The sequence below is a fragment of the Haematobia irritans genome, chromosome 2, assembly GCF_050003625.1.
Source record: "Haematobia irritans isolate KBUSLIRL chromosome 2, ASM5000362v1, whole genome shotgun sequence".
NCBI classification, from domain to species: Eukaryota; Metazoa; Arthropoda; class Insecta; order Diptera; family Muscidae; genus Haematobia; species Haematobia irritans.
The window spans coordinates 234,514,761-234,536,412 of record NC_134398.1 but is presented as its reverse complement, the minus strand read 5'-3'; the positions used below and the strand labels follow the sequence as shown (position 1 = coordinate 234,536,412).

Sequence of the window (21,652 nt, the reverse complement as noted above, 5' to 3'; positions counted from 1 at the left end):
CTTACAAACATGCGTTTTGATATTTTTTACAATGACACGATTTCACAATAATCAAATTCCTTTACTTACATTGAAAAGTTTCATCTCTTTATGAACGGCGAAAAATCGATGTCTCAGGAATTTTTAACTAAATCACTCCGTGACACAAATTCACTTCCCATACTTGTGTTCAGAGTAAGAAAGTGGATATGTTTACGACTATCAAAAATGACTATATTCTGGTTACTTCACCTGAATGGGATAAGAGTGCTGCGAATAGCAGTCATTGCACTCTAGATGTCCTTGTAAGGATATATTGTGATAGTAAAGTCATAAAATACAACACTTGGCCCTGCTGTTTCTTATTACTGTTTGCACCACAAAATTCACTGCACTTGCTTTCCCTTCAGATTGGAAAAACCAAGAATGTCTCCGTGGGAAAGTAAGTTTCTTGCCCATTCTTTTTCTTTAGCTGTTGTTGATTGGTTGTTTGGTTTGACCATTTGGTTAGTCCTGATCTGAGGCGTAGTTGAGTGTCCAAGAACTTGGTGCATTGACTGCTGTTGAACTGAATCCGTGCCCACGCAAGCAACAAGAGAGGGGAAAAACTTTACGAGTTATTGTTTGAATTTCTTAGCATTTCCTATGCCAGCCGGCCGGTAGCCGGTCTGACTAGGGGTTTGCTTGCAAGAGTGTTTGCTATGAGTCGACAAGCAATTTTACAACTGGGCAAAACACAAAAGACAATAAATTGCTAGTAAGAAATGGAGGAATTGATAGCATTTCACTTTAAGAGATAGGATAAAATCAATATTGAAACATTGACAATAGAGTACCGAGGAAGCCATCAAGGAAATTACCAAAGAAGATGGTATGATGAGTTGAATAACTTGCCGTCCGAAGATGGCAAGAATATCATCGCTTGTCATCTTCCAGTAACAGGAGATGTCATCAGAATCAGATAATTTAAAGTAATTTAGGACTCAGGTGATGATAGTTATACCATTTCTTAAATCAAACAATGAAGGTCCTCCTACCCTTCGGAAAAAGTCAACGAAAATTTCTGTTTAACTTTATATTAGTTTATGAAAAATAGATGATATTAGTTCAATTTTGCAAAATATGTAAAATTTTGCCAAATAAGTTAATAGCTAATATTTTCCTTTTAAATTCAAGCTCGAGGTTAAAGTTTTTTTTATTGCGAAAACATAATGTTAATCGAAAAGTCCATAAATTTAAAAAAATAATAGAGAGTTAACGAACCTTAACAGTAATTCTCAAAAATATTTAAAAAATATTTTTTTTTTATCAAATCTCATATACAGACCCTTCAATACATACCCCTTGGGAGTTATTGATATCCTGGCTGATTATACTTCTTCGTTGTCTTGCAAATCGAACAAAACAACACAGACATCTCTGAATGAAAATGAAGTACAAAGACACTATGTGGAGCAAATGAGAATAGAACGGAAATAATGGCATGATGGTGGGGATAAAGTTTTCGATTCCATTCGTGAGTCCCTTAAGTTGAATTTGTTTGAAAGTCAATGGAGTGACAATTCAACCGTACACAATTTTCATTCTTTACTTAGTTTTTGTCCCCTTCTCAATTTTCATTCCCATTCACCGAACTCTTTTTGTACGCTGGTATTTTTTTCTTCGAAGTTCCATCCACTTCCTATGAATTTGCTTTTTGAAGAAAATGAATTGACTGGAGTTTATTATCATACCCATACGACAGGGAGGGATGGGTAAGCCTTTTGGGAGATGGTTCAATGCAAAAGAATAGAATGAGCTAAAAAGACAAAAAAAAACAGAAATGGTAAAGAAAAACTCCATGAAAAAATATGTACTTTTCAATGTTTTAAGAGTGATTTGTTCCACAATATTATTTGTAATGTATCCTTGTCTCTCCGGCTGCATCCCCATAGATGGTTCCTCGGATGCAGCAGGCAGGGAAAACCAAGAAACCATGTCGGCGAAGAGGAACCAGAAAACATATTTCCCTTGTTCAGCTTTGGCAGAATCTAATGTAGAATTTTTACTTGGCTGGAACTGTTGCATTGTTGCCGGAATATTTCAGTAGGGTTTTGTTTCCCAACCTCCTGCGCCTTCTCTACCATTGCTCTATTTTGAATTATAGTTTTCTGCACTATGTTCATTTTTGTCTTTTTTTTTTTGGTTTCTTCAATGTTCTCTGAGGCAGCAGTACCAGATCAAATGTCAACAAAGTTGTCGTCACGTTAGGGGCTGTAGAAAAAAACTACAAGGATGCAGAGCCAAAGCAAAGACTGGCAAGAGATTTTTCCCGGCTTGTTTGCATTTGTTATTTGTACAGATTTCTTCTGTTTCCAATGGCCCAGTGTATATCAGTTTGTTTATTGAGGGAGACCCTCACTTCCTCCTTACGTTTGAAATTCCAAATGAAAGTATTTTAGTTTAGATTTTGCCAAGAAATTGCAAAATAAAGTGTTGCTGATTGTGTTAAAGGCCAAATCAACATGTTTCCGGCTACAAATGATTGACCAGCACAAAAACTCACCACTCTGTGGATGCGAACATAGAAAATCATTTTTGGTCAAGGAAATAGTAACAAATTGTGGATCAAAACAATTGAAATGACCCTGCTCAACCTCAATAGTGATGGTGGCATATACAATGATAGAGTTCATTGACTAAATGATGTATCGGATATTGAGAACGGGAATAAAATGAATGCTAAATAAATAAGAATAAGAATTAGTAGATAACATTATATGGCCAAATAGAAAAATGTATTTTTTATTTATCAAAATTTTCAACTTTAAATAAAGTGGAGTTTAAAATTATTCAAATCATTAGTATGAAAAGTCTACAAACTATTGGAGATCAATAAATCAAAAAAATCGAAGTTTATTCGCACTATAAAACAGTATGGATCCAAATTGTTCAAGTTATTGGCATTAGGAGGCACAAACAATCTTAGCAAGCCAATATCTAGTCAATCGTTCGTTAAAGAAGTAAGATATGGAAATCAATGGATATGAGATCTATATTAAATTATGTATATATGCACGCAGAGAAGGAATATGATCACATCAAATATGCTTGAAGAGGAAAATATGAGTTTGCGAACATTTTTGTCGCAAAAATTTGTTTTTTCGCTAAACATATGTATATTTTTGAGAAACTAACATGGTTCGCCAATCACAAATAATTTCTACTAGAAAAGTATATTTTTAGGAACCCAATGAGGAACGCTCTGAGAAATTTAAATGTTAAATCGTTTTGATCCAACAAATCACTACATGGTATGCCAGAGTAGTGTCGTCTATTTTCATGACGCCCTTTCGCCGTTTTATAAAACTAAGACCATCAAGTTAATATTTCCCTTTATTAGTGACACAATGATGACATTTAAAAATGCTGTTATTTTTAGAGGCGTTACCAACACAACCACCTGTACTTTTGATACCACTTTGAATATGCCAGTTCTTTGGTATATGCCAAGGCCACATTGCCCTCGTCAGTAAATCAAACTGTCTATTAACTAAAATTGACATGACTTTCCGTTCCCGGCACTTCAAAATGGAAAAATGGTCTTTCAAAGCTATTGCCAACAATTAGCTTTGCTCTACCTTTTTTTTTGATGTGTTCGAGAAGCTCGGTGGCACTCTACCGGATATATCAACTCACGACATTTGTACAAATTCACACCATTAACAAACAAATCATCTCGGTGGGAAATAGATTCAATATAAATAATCACACATACACCCACTGAAAATTTCACGTTCAGAATAGATTTTTTTCAACATTAATTTTCATTGCCGATGAGGTGGTGTGCATTTGTGTGTGTGTTTCCGTGTTGCATGGGGGTGGTACAGCCACCTGTGAATATAAAAAATAACAGTTACCACCCACAAAACATTCAGCGACTCAGAGTGTTGGCCGCCAGTCTATCAGTGTCTGGCATTGCTGACAGGCTCGAGGAGTGACAAATTCCCATTACAAAGCCCGTGACCTGTAACTTTGTGACCGGCAGATTGATTGCCTTCACACACATTTATTTAAATTTCAAAAAATTCCAAAATGAATACGGGCATTAAAAATTCATTTACATACATTCACCTTCGCACGTTCCCTCAGTCACGGCCATTTTGTCCGTTGGTAGGGCCTTGTCTTCGTACGTGCTCCTAACTTAAAAGGACAAATTGATAAAAGTATACCATAATTCACGAACAACAAAAAGAAACAATTATCTGAATTAGAAATAATTTCAGTTAAGAAACACTTGAGCAATATTGTTTCGAAGTTCTTACATAAATTCCCATAACAGTTTAAAATCGAGGAAATAAAAAGTTATGGGATTTCCAGGAAATAAGGAGGAATTATTCAATTTCATTTATAGTCAGGGAGCGAGATTGACACAGTCTATGTTTCTGAGTTATGGGATATGCATAATGTGGGTGGTAATAGTGATATGCTCTCATAGAAAATGGTCTGCTAAACAACACCAGACGGTGTTTACTGTTATATTTTTGAAGTAGTATGCTTTAATTGCGATACTATATTGAAATTGCATTCAGATACTATTTCAAACGTTTTGAATAATACTAGCACATATTTTATTGCAAATTCCACTTAAACATAGAATGGTTCACATATTTTTGGGAATTTCCGTTATTAAAACCTCCGCCATAGGATGGGGATACTTTAACTTTGTCAATTTGTATGAAACACATAGAAATATTGGTCTCAGACCTCATAAAGTATATATTTTGGGTCATTGTGAAATTCCGACTTGATCTAGTGGTGTCCGTCCGTCTGTTGAAATCACACTAACCGAACAAGCTATCGTTATAAACCGATTCCCAGAGACTCCTGGAAAAGCAAATTTCATCCTATCCGATTAAAATTTGGTACGAAATATCAGTACCCAGCAAAAAAAGCGTCGCCAAAAAGTAGTGAAAATGTTCCTTTTGGATCTGGAAGTGGTGCAAATTTGGTGCAGAAGCAATGAATTTAACATGGGCTTGTCATGGGACTGTTGAGAAAAATCCCCTTTTATCTCAGAAATGTTGAAAGTTGAAAAGAAAAAAAATTCTCAATAAAAGGGTTGAACAAGTTTTATTTATTTGCTGGAAGAAAAATTGTTAATAATACAAGAAAAGTAATGATACTTAGATGTTTACTGTTTGACTGCCAAAAATAGAGAGACAGAATTTATTTTCTATTCAATACTTGAAACCTCATAAAAATATATTGAACATAAACATAAATGTAAAACTTAAAGTATATAATTGCATACGTTTGTATATTCATCTTGCAGAGATGTATCAAACATGTCGACGTTCGACGATAAAGTAAACAATGTTCGATGACAATGTTGCAACATCAATGCATTTGCATATACAAACGTGCCAATGTAAATTGTAAATATATATGTTTGATAATATATTTCTGCACACAGCTGCTATCTGCTTTTCTGCAATCCCCAACATGAACCGATGCATGCATTGCTTAAGTAATGGGTTCGATATGCTATGATATTGCTTAGGGTTTGATGCTGTGGTGATGACAACGATGAAGTGGGGGGCAAGCATAGCAAACGTTACAAACGAAAGAAACTATGCATTGATCTCTGCTAATGAAGTGATCGATGATCATTAATGCCGATGATGATAATGAAGTTTTGCATGTGCATTAATGAAGTTTTGGTTATTTGGATGAAATTGCCGACGGTATTTTGATCGATGGTTTTGAGTGTTATATGGGTTGACAAAATGCAAATATTTTCGTCAACAGGACGGATGTACATTTCAACAGCCGTTGCCCTGAATTTGTATCACTTCTTAAGGTGTGATCCGAATTTTGGATGTGAATTACAAATTTTGTGATATTTTGCCAAATAAATTATTTTTATAATTTTTAATGTATTCTAACGCTAGTCTTAAATATTTGACTTCACATATTTTCAAAAATTCGCAAAGTTAATATTACTTATCAAAAATATGCAAAAAATTACTTATATAAAATTGAATTAAAAGAACTTCCTGTGTAATTAAAATAAAGAACATCTTTTGGAGGACATTTTTGGAAGTGTTTTTAAAGTTGTGCCTTTAAAAGAACTTGCAATTTTTTTTTTCTGGTTATTTAATACAAAAACTGGTCCATATCGGTTCATAATTATATGTAACCCCTGTATAAACCAAACGCAAAATTTAATTTCAGGGGCTTCATGAAGGAACAAATTTCATCCGATCCACTTCAAATTTGGTTCTCTAGTTACCGTGCGTAAATCATGAACTGAATTGGCTTATATTCGTATTTAATCTGTCGTTTTTTTGTCTAGCATAGACTCCAATTTAGAAAACAATGTTAAGAAGTTTTAAGATACCTTGGCATCGGCTAGTGTTTCCACAACCCAACTAATTCGATTGTGGATGACAGTGTTTAGTAGAATTTTCTACGCCACCACGGCGGAGGGTACATAAGATTCGACATGACCAAACTTACGGTAGTATATACATGTTTTATTTATCCTTACTATGATTTATACTCGATAAAAGCCAAAAGATTTCAATTTATTGTGAACACTGTATTAAATTATTTTTTATATATGTCGGTATGACAACCCAAACTTCTTGTGAAGTGAAAGTTAAATATGTGTCCATAAGATCATTTTTGGATGTACATAAAAGTAATGACTTAAGACGAACTTTAAAATGTTTTGGAAATAAATAGATTTTACAAGATAAGATTTATAATACATTTAAAGTCCTCTTAGCATCGCATTGAGGTACATCCACGACAGTGCCTTCACTTGGTCTCCGTTGAATTAAAATCGTTTACCTCGAACCTTCTCTTCAAGGCCATTTCCCCTTTAATTTGGTTTTTTTTTTTCAATTTAAAACAATGAAGAAATATTACATTTTGTACCTTCCTTCTATGATTTTATACTAAAGACTTGTGGTCGTCTTATAATGAGGTTTCAGGTTTCATTTGCGAATATTAAAAATTGTATATTCTTCTGCCTGACTAGGACAGTTGGATTTGATAATCTCGATAAATATATTTTATCATTAGAATTTGTCGCATTTAATTACACTTCTGTCAATGACACGTGCAATATTAGTTGCGACGAACAAAAACAAAAACACAGTTAAATCCTCCAATATGTGCCATATTTTATTCTATTTATACAACAATTTTGTAAATAATTTTACTTCCATCCATATCGTAATCGATGTGATGATATACGCAAGCAATTTGTCCTCTGTCACAGCTATCCTCTATGTAGCCTAAGCCTAAATCAATGAACGATAGATAAATGCAAATTTCATGTCAAAGATAGAAAAACAATCCCAGTGCATATACAAATACAAGCACTCACACACACATATATGTGTATAACAACCTAGTATAGATGAACTAATTAAACCCATTTTATTTATTTATGTGAATTTTTTGTATTCTCTTCTGTTTTGTAGAACCGGCATTCAAAATTAATGATGACGGTCATTGGCGGTGTTGTTTGATACACAAAGCACGAATGTCAAAGCGACAAAAACCAAAGCCAAGCCAAGCAAACGAACGAAGCAAGCGAATAAAAATAGATTTCAATTAACAGCAAATAAATGTCATAGCAAATTTAATTATAGAAAAATAGTGGGGGACAATTTCATACCCCGTTGACCAGAAATTTTTGTCACTCCCCCAAAACCGCCTCCAAGTCGAAATATAACTGAGAGTGGCAGCTATAAAATAAACAACAACACCAACAAAAATATCATAATTATTTTCCGCAAATGCTTAAAAAATAAATAAATGGCAAATGAAAGGACTATTGACAACGGCTGCACCGGGATTATCTCTGACACCCAATACGAAACTAAACCAAAAAGAATAGGATAACAACTGCGATATAAACAACAACAATAACAACAATAGTAGATGAGCAACATTATTGTCAACACCCATCATCAACAAATTTTGCATCAACTATCACCACCACCATCACCATTGCCACAATAGCGGACAGTGACATTAATTTCAATTAAAGCAAATTAAAAATCATTCAACTAAGTACTGCAGCGACAGAGGCAGAGGCAGCAACAACAACAACCACAGAAACTGCATCCAAGCGGATCGCAGAAATTCAATTATGAAAATATTTAATCACATGTGACAGAAAAAGTTTTACGATTTATCACCCAAAAATTTTGAGCACAAAAGAGAAACGAAACGAAAAACAAAAGCAAATTTGTTCCTTTGTTTTTCCAATGCAACCGAAGGATTTAAAGCTGAATATTTAAAAGCCAAGACCACAAACGTTGGCTTGTATTGCCAACCGGAGAAGAGAGAAATTCCCATGTCAAGGTGAGTACAAGTAAATCAAAACCGAAGAGTAAAACGACACATTGTGTCAACAGTGAAATGTTGGAGAGACAACTCGGTAGAATTCAAAAAGGTTAAGAGTGTTGATTAAATTAAAACTTCAGGCCGGAGGGGTAACAAAAAATGAAAACAACAACAACAACAACAACAAAATGGAGAAAGTTTTTGCCGTACACCAACGATACAAATTACATTTTTACAAAAGGTGTGCGTCTCCCTCGCTCACATTCTGTGTCGCCAAACAATGCCTACACTCTAAGTAATTTTCTTTAAGCTTTTATTAATTTTTTTTTTCTTAGCCCATTTTGTCATGGGCTGTTTTAGATTTTTTCGGAAAAAAAATTTAGGAAATCAAATAACAGTAATTGCGATTGGGTTTGTTGTAAGTCCGCAAAATTTGGCAAAAAAGATCATGTATTCATGCTTGGCAGAATATAAGACATAAATACTATAAAGGACTTCACACCACTTTTACTGTTTTGTTAACTTTTTCACTACCGAAATCTTATGTTAAAAACTTTTATTTTTCTTCTGTTTTTACTTGTCCTAACAGCATGTAGAACACAAATTGTAATGAGTTTGTTCTGAAAACTTAATAACTGTGACCAAATGGCTTTATGAAAATAAACGCTATTTGGCCTATAATATCTTTCGAAGTGTGAGAAAAAATACAAGAATGTCCATTTTGTATGAATGTCCATTTACTAGAGGCATATAGTCAAAAATGGTCTCAAAAGTTCGTATTTTCGTTTATTGTTAAAGAAGTTCATAAAAATGCATTTTAGTGTTCACCAATACGGAAAATATTTATAACTTATTAAGATTAAAGTCTCCACTTTAAAATAACATCGAGAAATAAATCGAAACTAACTGGAGAAATAGAAATTGGCGTCGTTTTCCAATGTCCTCCTAAGTGGACATTGCTAGTCAAAGGGTTAAAAAAACATTTGGATATATTAGCTTTGACATTCTATTTGCTAATATATTATGTGGTTAAATGTTCGTGTGAAGCAGCGTTTGAAATTTGGAAGCATTTTTTCCGCTAGGATTGGATTTTATCCATTTCCAGCCTTTTCATACCCTTCACCACTACTGTGGTACAGGGTATAATAAGTTTGTGCATTTGTATGTAACGCCAAGAAGGAAAAGTCTGAGACCCATCGTTGAGTATACCGATCGTCTTAGAATTAAATTCTGAGTCGATTTAGCGATGTCCATCTGTCTGTCTGTTCATGTATTTTTATGCGCAAAGCACAGGTCGCAGTTTAAGTCCGATCGTCCTCAAATTTGGCATAGGGTTGTTTTTTGGGACAAAGACAATCGCTATTGATTTTGGAAAAAATCGGTTCAGATTTAGATATAGATGCCATACATATTTATCCCCGATCTGGTCATAATTGGTGTGTTTATCAACCGATGTTCTTCAAATTCAGTGCATCCGAATATTTTATGAGTCTCGAAAAACTTTCATAATATCAGCTAAATCGGTTCATATTTAGATATAGCTCCCATATATATCTTTCGTCCGATTTAGACTCATATGACCACAGAGGCCAAAGTTTACTACCGATTTTCGTGCAATTTTGCATAAAGAGTAGAATTGACATTCTACCAATGTTTGGTAAATTTGATTGAAATCGGTTCAGATTTAGATATAGCTCCCATATATATATTTCCCCCGATATGGACTAATACGGTCCCAGAAGCCAAAGTTTTACCCCAATTTTGTTGAAATTTTGCACTAGGAGTACAATTAGTAGTGTATTCAAAGGCGCCAAATTTTATTGAAATCGGTTCAGATTTAGATATAGCTCCCATATATATCGTTCGTCCGTCATATGACCACAGAGGCCAGTTTTTAACTCCGATTTAGTTGAAATTTTGCACAGGGAGTAGAATTAGCATTGTAGCTATGCGTGCCAAATTTGGTTGACATCCGTTCAGATTTAGATATAGCTCCCATATATATGTTTTTCTGATTTCGACAAAAATGGTCAAAATACCAACATTTTCCTTGTAAAATCGCCACTGCTTATTTGAAAATTTGTAAAAATCACTCTAATTTTCCTAAACTTCTAATACATATATATGCAGCCATAAATCATAAATAAACTTTTGCGAAGTTTCCTTAAAATTGCTTCAGATTTAAATGTTTCCCATATTTTTTTACCAAAATTGTGTTCCACCCTAGTGCATTAGGCAACTTAAATTTTTAGTCTATAGATTTTGTAACAGTCTATCAAATTCTGTCCAAATCGAGTGATATTTAAATGTATGAATTTTTGACAAACCTTTATATATAGCACCCAACACATTTGACGGATTTGATATGGTATCGAAAATTTAGATCTACAAAGTGGTGCAGGGTATAATATAGTCGGTCCCGCCCGACTTTAGATCTTCCTTACTTGTTTACTTTCGACATTATTGACATGAAGACAGAATTTATTCTTCTTCTTCTGCCAGAATAAATTTTTACCAAATATTTCAAAGCACAATTCAATAATTCCCGCCGTGAGTTTTGGTACAAAAAACATGTAGAGTTTTTTTCTGATTTTTTATGAATTTTTTCTTATTTTTTGTGAAATAATTCTGCAATGCTAAACTGAAGAAGCATAATTTCTTTCTCGATCTATCCATTTTCATCCGACCGATGCAAAATTTTGAAAATGGGTCACAACTAACCCTAAATGTATATATAAACCGATATCGGTTTATATATTCATTCTGAAGGTGATGTAGGTACGTGCTAGCCAGTGACCAAGTCCATAATTAGGCTGTACCTAATTATGGACTTTTAAATCGGTGTCCTGAACTTTACACGAGACAAATATTTATACAATCTGCTTAAAACTCGGTTCGTATAAAATTGTGTATCCACAAACAATGGTACATGTTAGGTACAGCTTATTTTTTGAACATTGAAAAACTGATGATCTAAAATTAGAATCCGATTATCCTTCATCTATCGATCGCCAAGTCTGTGACTTTAAATCCCTTTCATAGGGAGACTTGAAAAACAGAATGTTCGCCATGGCATTACTCATTGTTACATCTTCTTCATGTGACATCTGGAACAGAACGTTGTTAATTCTAAAGGTGAATACTCCAAAAAATTATCAACTCAGATCCCTCTTGGCCTATGAAAATATTTTGTAACCTATAGGTCCTAATAAAGAAGGTTATTCACTATACCTAAAATTAGTTACAAGTTATATGTCTCACACGTTTTTTTTTTTCTTTCGGTGTATCTTTGAGGCATAGACTCATACGATTTGCTAGTCAAGCTTTATAAATGCTTGAAAGCCCCTCCTTTATAAATATTTAAAACTTTAGGCCACAATGGAAGGCAAAAATGCCTGACTCACTCACACTGTTACAAAACTCCTTCGACTTCGACAAGCCTGCAGTTATTATGAAACGAATGAACGAACAATGCATGCCGCCATCGTCGCCATTGTAGCTTCACACCCACATTCGCGTCCACACTCATAAACACCCATACATGGGTCGAACACATTCTTTGTGAAGTTTTTCAATCAACGCAAAAAAGTTTTTTATGACTACAGGCGACGGTACAAAATTTTCAGATTTAGTTCAGCAATCATTGTTGTTGTAGTTGCTTGTTGGCATTTTGGTGTTATTGAAGGGGATGAGAAAGGATGGCTGTTGTTTCTGTGTCACTGTTGTGACACGATTCATCCCACTACCCAACTACCAGTGTCTACTACAAAAACAAAGAACCGAAATGGGCCAAATTTCAGGCAGCCAAATACAGAGCGAACTTTGTGTTTTGGTTTTTTTTTTATGGCTTTTGTGCAGCTGCAGCAATGGTAAGCAAAACGTGCAAAGCTTTGATAAGTTTTCCAATGCAGCAGCTGCTGAATCGTCAATCCAAGCTTTGGTTTCGCTGACTTTTGACCGCCTTTTGGCTAAAAACAAAAAAACAAAATTCAGACAAACACCCATAAACTCTGTCAAGGCTTATATCGTTGCTTGAAAGAGTTTTAATGGATGAAAAGTTGCAAATAGAACAATAGGATAAACGTGACATTTTCATGATTCCGAAAATTATGGAGTGGAGAATGTGAAAACATATTCTCCTAACAATTTGTTTTGATTAAATTTTAAATATTTATGGAAATGTACTTTCAAATAACAATGAGTGATGAAGTCAATGTGTTGGAAGGATAGGATCAACACATTTGCAAGAAGTTATCCCAACACTTAATTTTCCAATGAAATAACTTTTAGATATGAAAATATAAGGACGCATGAATTGTTTTTGACTTCGAAAAAGTTTCCCACAAGTGTAAACATTAGAGAAACCGTAGAAGAGCTGGTAAAGAAGTTTTGGTTTCTTCTATAAACGATAAAAGACTCGAATTTCACGCAAATCTAATAATAGTTATGACTTTGAGAATATGAACGGACTGTAATAAACGATATAGAAATATTTCGGTATGACAAACATTATAAATTTCATAATTGGAAGTGCTCAAAAATCATATGTTGGTATTGTGTACATCAATCCGGGTCCATAAAGAACAGCAGCTTCGATTTTGTATTCTTTGAGCTTACAGCCGTAGAGCCGCAGATCGTTCTATATATGAACCATATTAGAGAATGAACCAATGTAAACCATATTTCTCTTCATGTATGTATGGATTTCAAATAGCTGTCGATACCAAATTTTTGGGAAATCATTAATCAAATAAAAATTGTGATTTATGTTCATTAAATGGACTTGGGGGATAAGTGAGTATGGAGGCTATACGAACAGCAATTCTAAAAGATCGCTTTAAAAGGATACTTAATAAAAAATTCCGCCCCATACAAATAAGTATTTACTTATTAATTCAGTATATGGAATACATGACCTACAGACTAACTATTCTAAAAATAAATTAAGTCTAAATTTAACACATTTCAATGTGGGTCTTAAGTAACGATAGATTGAAATCGAATCGGCTTCAATGTGAGACTTCCGAGATGCAAAAGAAGCATAATGCAAGAATCGGTGTATACACTAATAGAAAAAATTACGATCCGTAGTCGTGAACGGACGGTGACAAAATGAAACGGAAACGTTCAAAAAAAATCAAAGCGGAATGTTCACAATTTCGTCCACGGGCGTTCACGATTTCATGAACGGCATTCGTTTTTCTTTGGCCATGAAAGTCTTAAAATAATCGTTAGATGTTATTATGGTAACTCCCTCGGTGGTACAATGTGGTAAGGCGACTGTTAACGCGTATGGTGCTGAAAACACAGGTTCGAGTCACGCTAGCAGAAATCTTTTTTTAGTTTTGTTTATAAAGTCGTAACCATAACGATGTCAGATCATGAACGCTGGTTGTGGTTTTGACTAGAGGTGTGCACGTGACACGAAATTGTCGTGACTCACGAACATTTTCGTGATTCGTGCGTGAGTCGTGAGTCACACTCATGACAACAGCGTGAGTTTGCGTGAGCGTGATTAACAAACCAAAATGTCGTGCGTGAGTAAAGAATTACACTCACGAAAATATTCCTACTCTCCAACATAAAACGCTTAAGAGTTAAATTCAATTACAATTTTAGTGACACCTGGGATGTTAAGAGTTTATTAACACTCTCGATTTTAATAATGCTCATGATTTCAGACACTTCGGTAAGGTAAATTAATCATAAAATTATTCGTGAGTCACGATATTTTTCGTGAGTCACGATATTTTTAGTGCGTCACGGTATTTTTCGTGAGTCACGACGTTTTCGTGCGTGAGTGGGCGTGAGTACAAATTTTCTTTTCGTGAGTGTGCGTGAGCGTGAGTCCTACCAAAAAATATAGTGCGTGAGTGTGCGTGAGTATGATTTTTCAGTCGTGAGTGTGCGTGAGTAAACTATTACTCACGTGCACACCTCTAGTTTTGACAACGCATGGTGTCATTTTATCGTTGTCAGATTGACACCACCTGTTCTCAGTTTGACACCACATGTGTGTTGATTCACTTTCATGAACGAATCGTTTTGAAATAAGCACGCCGTGCATGATTTTTCCTATGAGTGTACTGGGTCTACATAAAACCATTAAATAGAATGGGCCCTATCTGCTACCCAAATTAAAGAGGATAAAAAAACTCAGGTACCGAATGGCTGTAACAAATTCCAGAACGGTGGCTACTTCATTGAAGACTGCAATTAGAGAAGAAGATGATCACCTCAAACATGTTTCACGAGCAAAACTTTATTTTTGGATTGGGAACATGTAACATGTTTTTCGTAACTCTGTTATTTCTTCGGAAATTATGTATCTGATTTCGGCAACCATTTTCTGTTTGAGAGAAAACAAAATGTTCCATAGTCTATATCCAAAAATAACATTTTGCTCTTGAAACTTATTTGAGATTATCATATTCCTTCTTTGCGTGTGTAGTGTGATTATAACAGGCAGGAAGATGGAGACATTGTGGCACACCGAAAAAGGTTAGGTTAGGTGGCAGCCCGATGTATCAGGCTCACTTAGACTATTCAGTCCATTGTGATACCACATTGGTGAACTTCTCTCTTATCACTGAGTGCTGCCCGATTCCATCGAAAAAAGTAAACGGTTTTATAGGAAGAATGAACTACCTAGCACGAAAATTGAACTAAATTTTCCTCCACATTTTGAGATTTCCACAAAGCGTTGTTAAAACCAGGAAAATGTAATGCCCTTTTGTACTTTTTAACTGTAGTTCACGAAATTACATCCTCTCATAGAAAAAAAGTAACTGAAAGTAAAGAAGAAAATCATTGTATGGTCACTGAACTTTATACCCACATTTAGTTCATAAAATTTTTGAAGCATACATAAAAAAGTAAAATTTCATTAAGTTGTGGAAAATTTCAAAAAAATAATAAAATTTAACTTCTAGCAAATAATTGTTTCCAATAAAAATAAGTTAAACTTAGCGTTAGTTTAACTACGGAAATTTTTTTCTGTGCAAGTACTTTAATTTGTTTAAGTATTATTATCTTCTCTACAAAAGGAATGAAAACGAAATTTAATTCTAAAGTCAAGTGACTTAATCTATAATCATTTCAGTTATATGAAACGAGAGAACGAGCGATAACAACAAAATCGAAGTTGCTCAAGATTTTAGAGTTTTCTTTTTTCTCAAATTTGAGTTCAAAAAATTTCGGTTAGCCAAATTATACCCTCTTTTTTAACACGCAGTTCACTATCCCATTTGATCGTCCTCCACGTTTACGCGAAACCATTTCTAATTACACTGGAAATTTTGTTCCACAAAATAAATTACACAATAAAATGAAATAAAATCAAATGACATTCTTTCGAAAACACTTTGTTCATCGAATTGACTCAATTACACTTAAAGCTGAATGCCAAACTGGCAAATTAACCAATTAAATAGTTGGACATTTTTTTTCAAAATTTCTTATACTTCATGCCTCCCTGCCTTCGGTTAAATTGCCCAACGTGCCAGGCCGGGGGACAATGGCCTTAAGAATTCTTCTTAAAAATCAAAATAAAGTCGAAAGGAAAATCCTTTTGTGTGAACATTTTTCAATTCGTTTCAAATAAAGATTTAACAAAAATTTAAATCCATTGCTGTCGTAATAAAATTGAACTTCCCAAATGGTCCGCTAGATGCCGGACATGACGACAAAAAAAAAAACAACAAAGCGAGCAAACGAGAATTCAAATAAAAGTGACTACAAAAATACCAATAACAACAATACGGAGAAAACAGAATATTTGTCAATGCAAGGCACGAATTCAAATGGCCGTGGGGAAATTTCTGTGTAGCCTCTTTTATTGTTGATGCCGATGATGGCAGGCGAGTTGTCGACTAGGATATGGAAACACCATCATCATTCCCAATAAAAAAGGAACCCAAGGACAGTGCCCTAATGTGGCTGTTGTTGTTCCTATATCTTGTTTGTCGCTACAGCTTTATTCGCAGCAAACGATTACAGCAACAACAAATGAAACGCCACACTGAATACAATATCGAATTCCCAAATGTGAATGTTCGAAAATAATTACGCCTTTATATGCGCGCTGGTATTTCTCTTTTAATTTTGTGGGGCCTCTTTGCTTAAAGTGTTACACGCAGATAAGACACATGGTTGTCACAATCATATTCGAAGAGCAAACTGGCACTTTCACTGCAACCTTTTTCACCGCAACCATGTTCAAGATGGTATTCTAGCAGGATATTATGATCTTGATGAAAAGCACTTTGTTCAAATTAAACGAACAGGGTGGCCATCTAAAATGTAAGAGCTAAAGAACATATTCATAATCTAAAATGTTATGATCGTCGTGTGAAATGGTGTGGTTATGAAACAAAAGAAAATGATTTAGAAAATGTTATTCTTAAGCAATTCGTAGTATACTGAAAAAAGCCCGTAGTTAAACTAAGGACAAATTTCACCTAAATATTTCGTATTATACTGCAAAACAAAATGTTTGTTCGTAGTTAAATTTTATTATTTTTACGAAATTTCCCACAGCTCAATGAAATTTTGTCTCAAACATTTTATGAACTAAACGTGAGTACAAAATTCATTTGCCGTACACATAAGTTCAATATGAGCTAACGCAGAAGAAAATATTCGTACGATTCCCAAAAATATTAAGATATGATACAAATAGTAACGATTTGGCGTCAATAAATCGTTCCTTTACTTTTGGTTTATTTTTCTTCTATGAGAGGGAGTATTTTTATGAAATGAAGTTAAAAAGTATGTCAGGGCATTACATTTTCTTTGTTTTAACAACACTTTGTGAAAATCTTAAAATCTGTAGTGCTATTTGGTTCAATTTTCGTACGATGTAGTTTATTCTTCCTATAAAAGAGTTTCCTTCTTTTCTATGTAAGTTTGTGTAAACTATATTTCGGCTCATTTTCAACATTACATAATCGCTCCAAACTTCTACGGTATCCTATAAAAAGAAAAATCAAAAAATAGAATATAATTTTGTTGAATTTTTGCACGAGAGAATTATTTTTGCGCATAAAACAGTTTACTTTATATTGCATACGCATATTAAACAGATCCATTCTCTACACCCAGAAAAAAGGGGCTCTAATGCCAACTGAACTTTATTTTAGTTCATGAAGATTAGTTGATTTTTGTTAAATTTTGCACAATATGAGCAAATGTTCCTTATTTGAATAATGTTTTGCTAACTTTAATGACGTGAACTAAAAATAAGAAAAAAAGTTGTATACAAATATAGTGCACACTTTTACTAAAAAAAACAAAATAGTTCATATTTTCCTAAAATGGCAGAAGTTTGCTTAAATTGAGTTCATAAGTCTCTCAAATGAGTAAATTTTACTAAAATTGTACCTGCCATGAACTTCGTATAGCGCTAAAGACATTTTAACAATTTTTAAATCCAATTTTTTCTTTCAACATATGAAATTTTCTTAAACACCAGAAAAAATCAATTATTTTTAATAAATTTTCTTCAATTTGACAAAAATTATAAACTTATTTGTAACATGTTGCAATTAGAAAACTATTTTAGTTCAAATTTTCTAAAATAAACCTACATTTTCTTCCACGGTGGGTTCATTTTTTTTTTGTGTAACGATCGTATCCAATTGTTTTAAACTAAACTAAACATGTACGCATTGTTGGTACGTATCAACATAAGTCGAAATTGTATCCACATATCAAATGTCTCAGTGTATATATATATATGCATGCGAATGAATGTGTTTGCGATAAACTCCAACAAATTGCACACAAAATTTACTCAAAATAGCCATAGAAAATAATAATAAAAAAATACAATCAGACACAATGAGAACAAAATGTATCAGCCCCCTCCCAAAAAAACAGGCCAGGCCCATTTTCTATTACTCTTCTCGTAAGGGGTAGTTGGTAGTTCCTTCATTCCATGGTCATATGTCATCCTATATTACAAGTCAGACTTGTGATTTTTCCTTCATGCATGCCATTGCAGGAATACAAATGCGATTGCGACGACGATGGCGGCGTAAATGTATGTGTGCGAAAAATCTTCACCAATACACATATACATATACAAATACAAATATATGACCAATTCATGTTCAGTCATGTGGTCCTAACAGACACATACACTAAAGCCTCATCAGCAAGTCCCTCCAAAATATTCCAATCGAGAGGAGTCTTGTTGAAGCGGCGACAACAAAAAAAAAAAAAAAAAGAAAATGGGAGCAACATTTTTACGATGTGAACATGACCGGCATTTCTAATCGGCGTTTGCAAGCACACTAAAATTGTTCTCAGATCACATCGCTGCACATAGTCGACCAGAACAAAACTGCAGAACACACAAACTCTCTCACCCATTCGATGTAAAGAAATCGACAAAAAAAACTGTAGCGAAAGTCAAAGCAGATATCTCTAAACGGAAAATTGTCCCAAAAAAGAGATATTTGTTATTTAGCTGTGACACCAAATGAAAAAAAAACGAAGATTTCCTCGTTGTGTTGGCGGTTTTGATGATGACAGAGGCATTTGCAAATTTAATCTGATCACAGAATACCATCAAAGACCAGCAATGAACAACAAATGTATGTATGCGTAGGTTTTGTTTTTTTTTTTTTTTTAGTTTCTACGCCAAGATGAAACAGCCATGCTCAAGTCTAAATTATGTTAGGTTAGATTAAGTGTAGTTGCAGCGTAGTTAGGCTCACTTAAAATGTTCAGACTATTGTGATGTCACATGTGGTGAGCTGTTCTCTTATCAATGAGTGCTGCTCGATTCTACGTTTAGGTCATTGATAAAGGAACTGGGTTTCACATTACAGCTAAACTACTTAGAGAACCTTTGAAATAATTAGAAATGTCAACAGCTTTAGTGAGATCTACCGCTGAACAGAATTTTAGTGTTAGGTCGAATCTGAGATTGAACCACGGTGGCTCCCACCTAAACTAAAAGTTTTGCTGATATAGTGCTGCCCCCTCAATGTTCGCACTTTGCTATAAAGAGAATGTCACTGAGATAAACATAGAATAAGGCAGTACTCATTGAATAATCTTCACCTGTCTTCTCTCTCTCCCTCCCAGGCTCACTGGTGGAGTTTGTTCAACATAAAATGTAGTTTAGCTGATTTTAGTCAACATGAAACTCTACTTTCTTCGCTTTTAAAAACGACAAAAGGTCACTATAGCTGGTTTGGAAAGTATGTCGTTAATTAGAAAAATAGAAATTCCTTTTTATATTCCCAATGCTGAAGATGTTAGTCTAAGACACAACGGGCGTAAGTCGTTTGACACTACAGCATATGTCGCATAGACTCATAACAGTATGGCCACAGTTTGCTGTAGAGTGTACCACAAGTAATCTCAAGAATATTTTCTGGAAATTATCGTACTTTAAATTTATTTTAACATTTGACTGTCCATAACAATTCTTAATTGGCTTAATACTTCTTCTTCTTCTTCTTCTTAGCCAAATTGATATGGTAACTCAAAATGTTAAGATCAAATTTTCTTTTAGTCATAAATAAATTTAAGAACTTCAATCAACTCCCTTAACTCCATTGTTATGGTTATGGTTAACTCACGAAAGGGCAGGACGATGTCAGTGCTACCGATGTTGATTCTGCTGCCTGATTTACGATGGAAAGTTCAAAAATTGCATGAATTTTATTAAGAACTTATCAAACAATAAAAAAGTTATAACCGAAACAGCACAAACCAATAAAAGAACAAAGCCAGCAAATTCCCTGCAATCAAACCCAAATTGGCCTTAGAGTGAAATTAGAAAAGAAGCGGCCCCATAAAAGCACCATCTTAGTGGAGATTTGTGAGTGACAAAAAAGGAAAAGTTAGAAAGTACCTAACGAAAACACTCAAAAAGGCCAACAAACAAACAAATGGAGCAAAATAATAATAAAACAATTTCGTCGAAGAAATTTATGATAAGCGCAATTTTCAAAACTGACATCGAGAGCAGAGTGAAATGAAATTAAAAAAAAATGACCCAATAAAGAGCACACTCACTACGAGGTTACAATAAGGGCTATGGCGACCCGGCGGGGAAGTGAATGCAAAACGAAATAACAACCAGTGAGTTTTGGAGAGAGGGAGGGGGAAAGAGCGAGCGAAAGAAACAAATCTGTATTTAATGGATTTCTTTAATTTAGCCCACATTTTCCATGCCGGTATTCCTTTTGGCCTAGTTATCCAGCCAGCAGTTAGGTGAGGAGAGCAGCCAACCAGAAAACATTTGTTGTCCTTACCTTCGCGGGTGTGTGTGTGTGTGTGTTGGCATAACTATTAAGTACAACTAATTGTTGCAATCTTCATCTGGTTGTAAACAATACGAATTTCTCAGTTATTTCGTTCAAACAGCGAAAGGCAAAAATGAGTTGAAAGGACGAACTAACGACCAAAAGAAAGAATGCAAGAATTTTCATTTCGAAATGAAATGAATTGTTGCCATGCTGCTCGCCTATTCACTCCACACTCCCACATTGTTGTGTTCGCTCCTCTTGTCCTTCTCCATTTGCTAGTTCTCTGCTTCTAGGTTTTGTTAATAACTTTCTAGTGAACAATAGATCCCTTCTTCCAATAAAACTGAGTGATACACCCTAAAAAAAATCAAAATTCGAACAAGTATCCTCTATAGCTTCTTTGGAAGTATAGCATTTTCTGTGAGTGTAATCTTCAGAATCTTTTTTTGGGGAAAGCAATTTTCCATTAAATTCCATTTTGTTGAGAAAAAAAAATCCTCTTGAAAAATTATAAAACATTAGAATTTGTAAATCAAGCTGGAGCTGGTTGAAAATAGAGAAAGTACTTTGGTAACCATGGAGCAGACGATTTTCCAAATAAAATATTTAAGAAGAATTTCAAGAAAGAGACAACAGCAAAACGCCACAAGGACATGGGTGTAGACAAGCACAAGGACTAGCTCGGGTTGGTTGGACTCGCACGAGTACATAGTCGCTGGCAATGACGATGAAATAAAATAAAAGATTTCTCAATTATTTGTGTATAAACACACTTTTGTAAATAAGACGGAGACAAAAGCCCTGCGAACTACCCTCCCCGCTCACAACTCTAGGTTCCCTTGGCATACAATGGAAGATAGCTTAAATATATCCTAAAGTCATTGGATGCAAGCTGGAAATTCTTTTCTTAAAATGCTTTGTTTTTCTCCTCACTCCCTGCACTAAGAAGATGTTGGAGGCAATCCCTATTCGGGCTTCTTATGATCTTCGAGTGGTGGAGAGGGAGGAGGGATATTTGTTGGTATGGTTTTCTTTTGTTTAAACATCTTGTGGTGTTGATT

At 34.5% G+C, this 21,652-nt stretch overlaps 1 protein-coding gene across 2 annotated transcripts in view; it reads left to right on the top strand.

Moving 5' to 3' along the window:
• The window catches only part of Tmtc2 (Transmembrane O-mannosyltransferase targeting cadherins 2), a 136,017-nt gene that overhangs the window by 20,801 nt on the left and 93,564 nt on the right, over positions 1-21,652 (top strand). For both annotated transcript variants that reach the window (XR_012719832.1, XM_075297964.1), the window contains exon 2: positions 7,455-8,343. The gene's annotated coding sequence lies outside the window, so the exon portion shown is untranslated. The remainder of the gene's footprint in view (positions 1-7,454; positions 8,344-21,652) is intronic.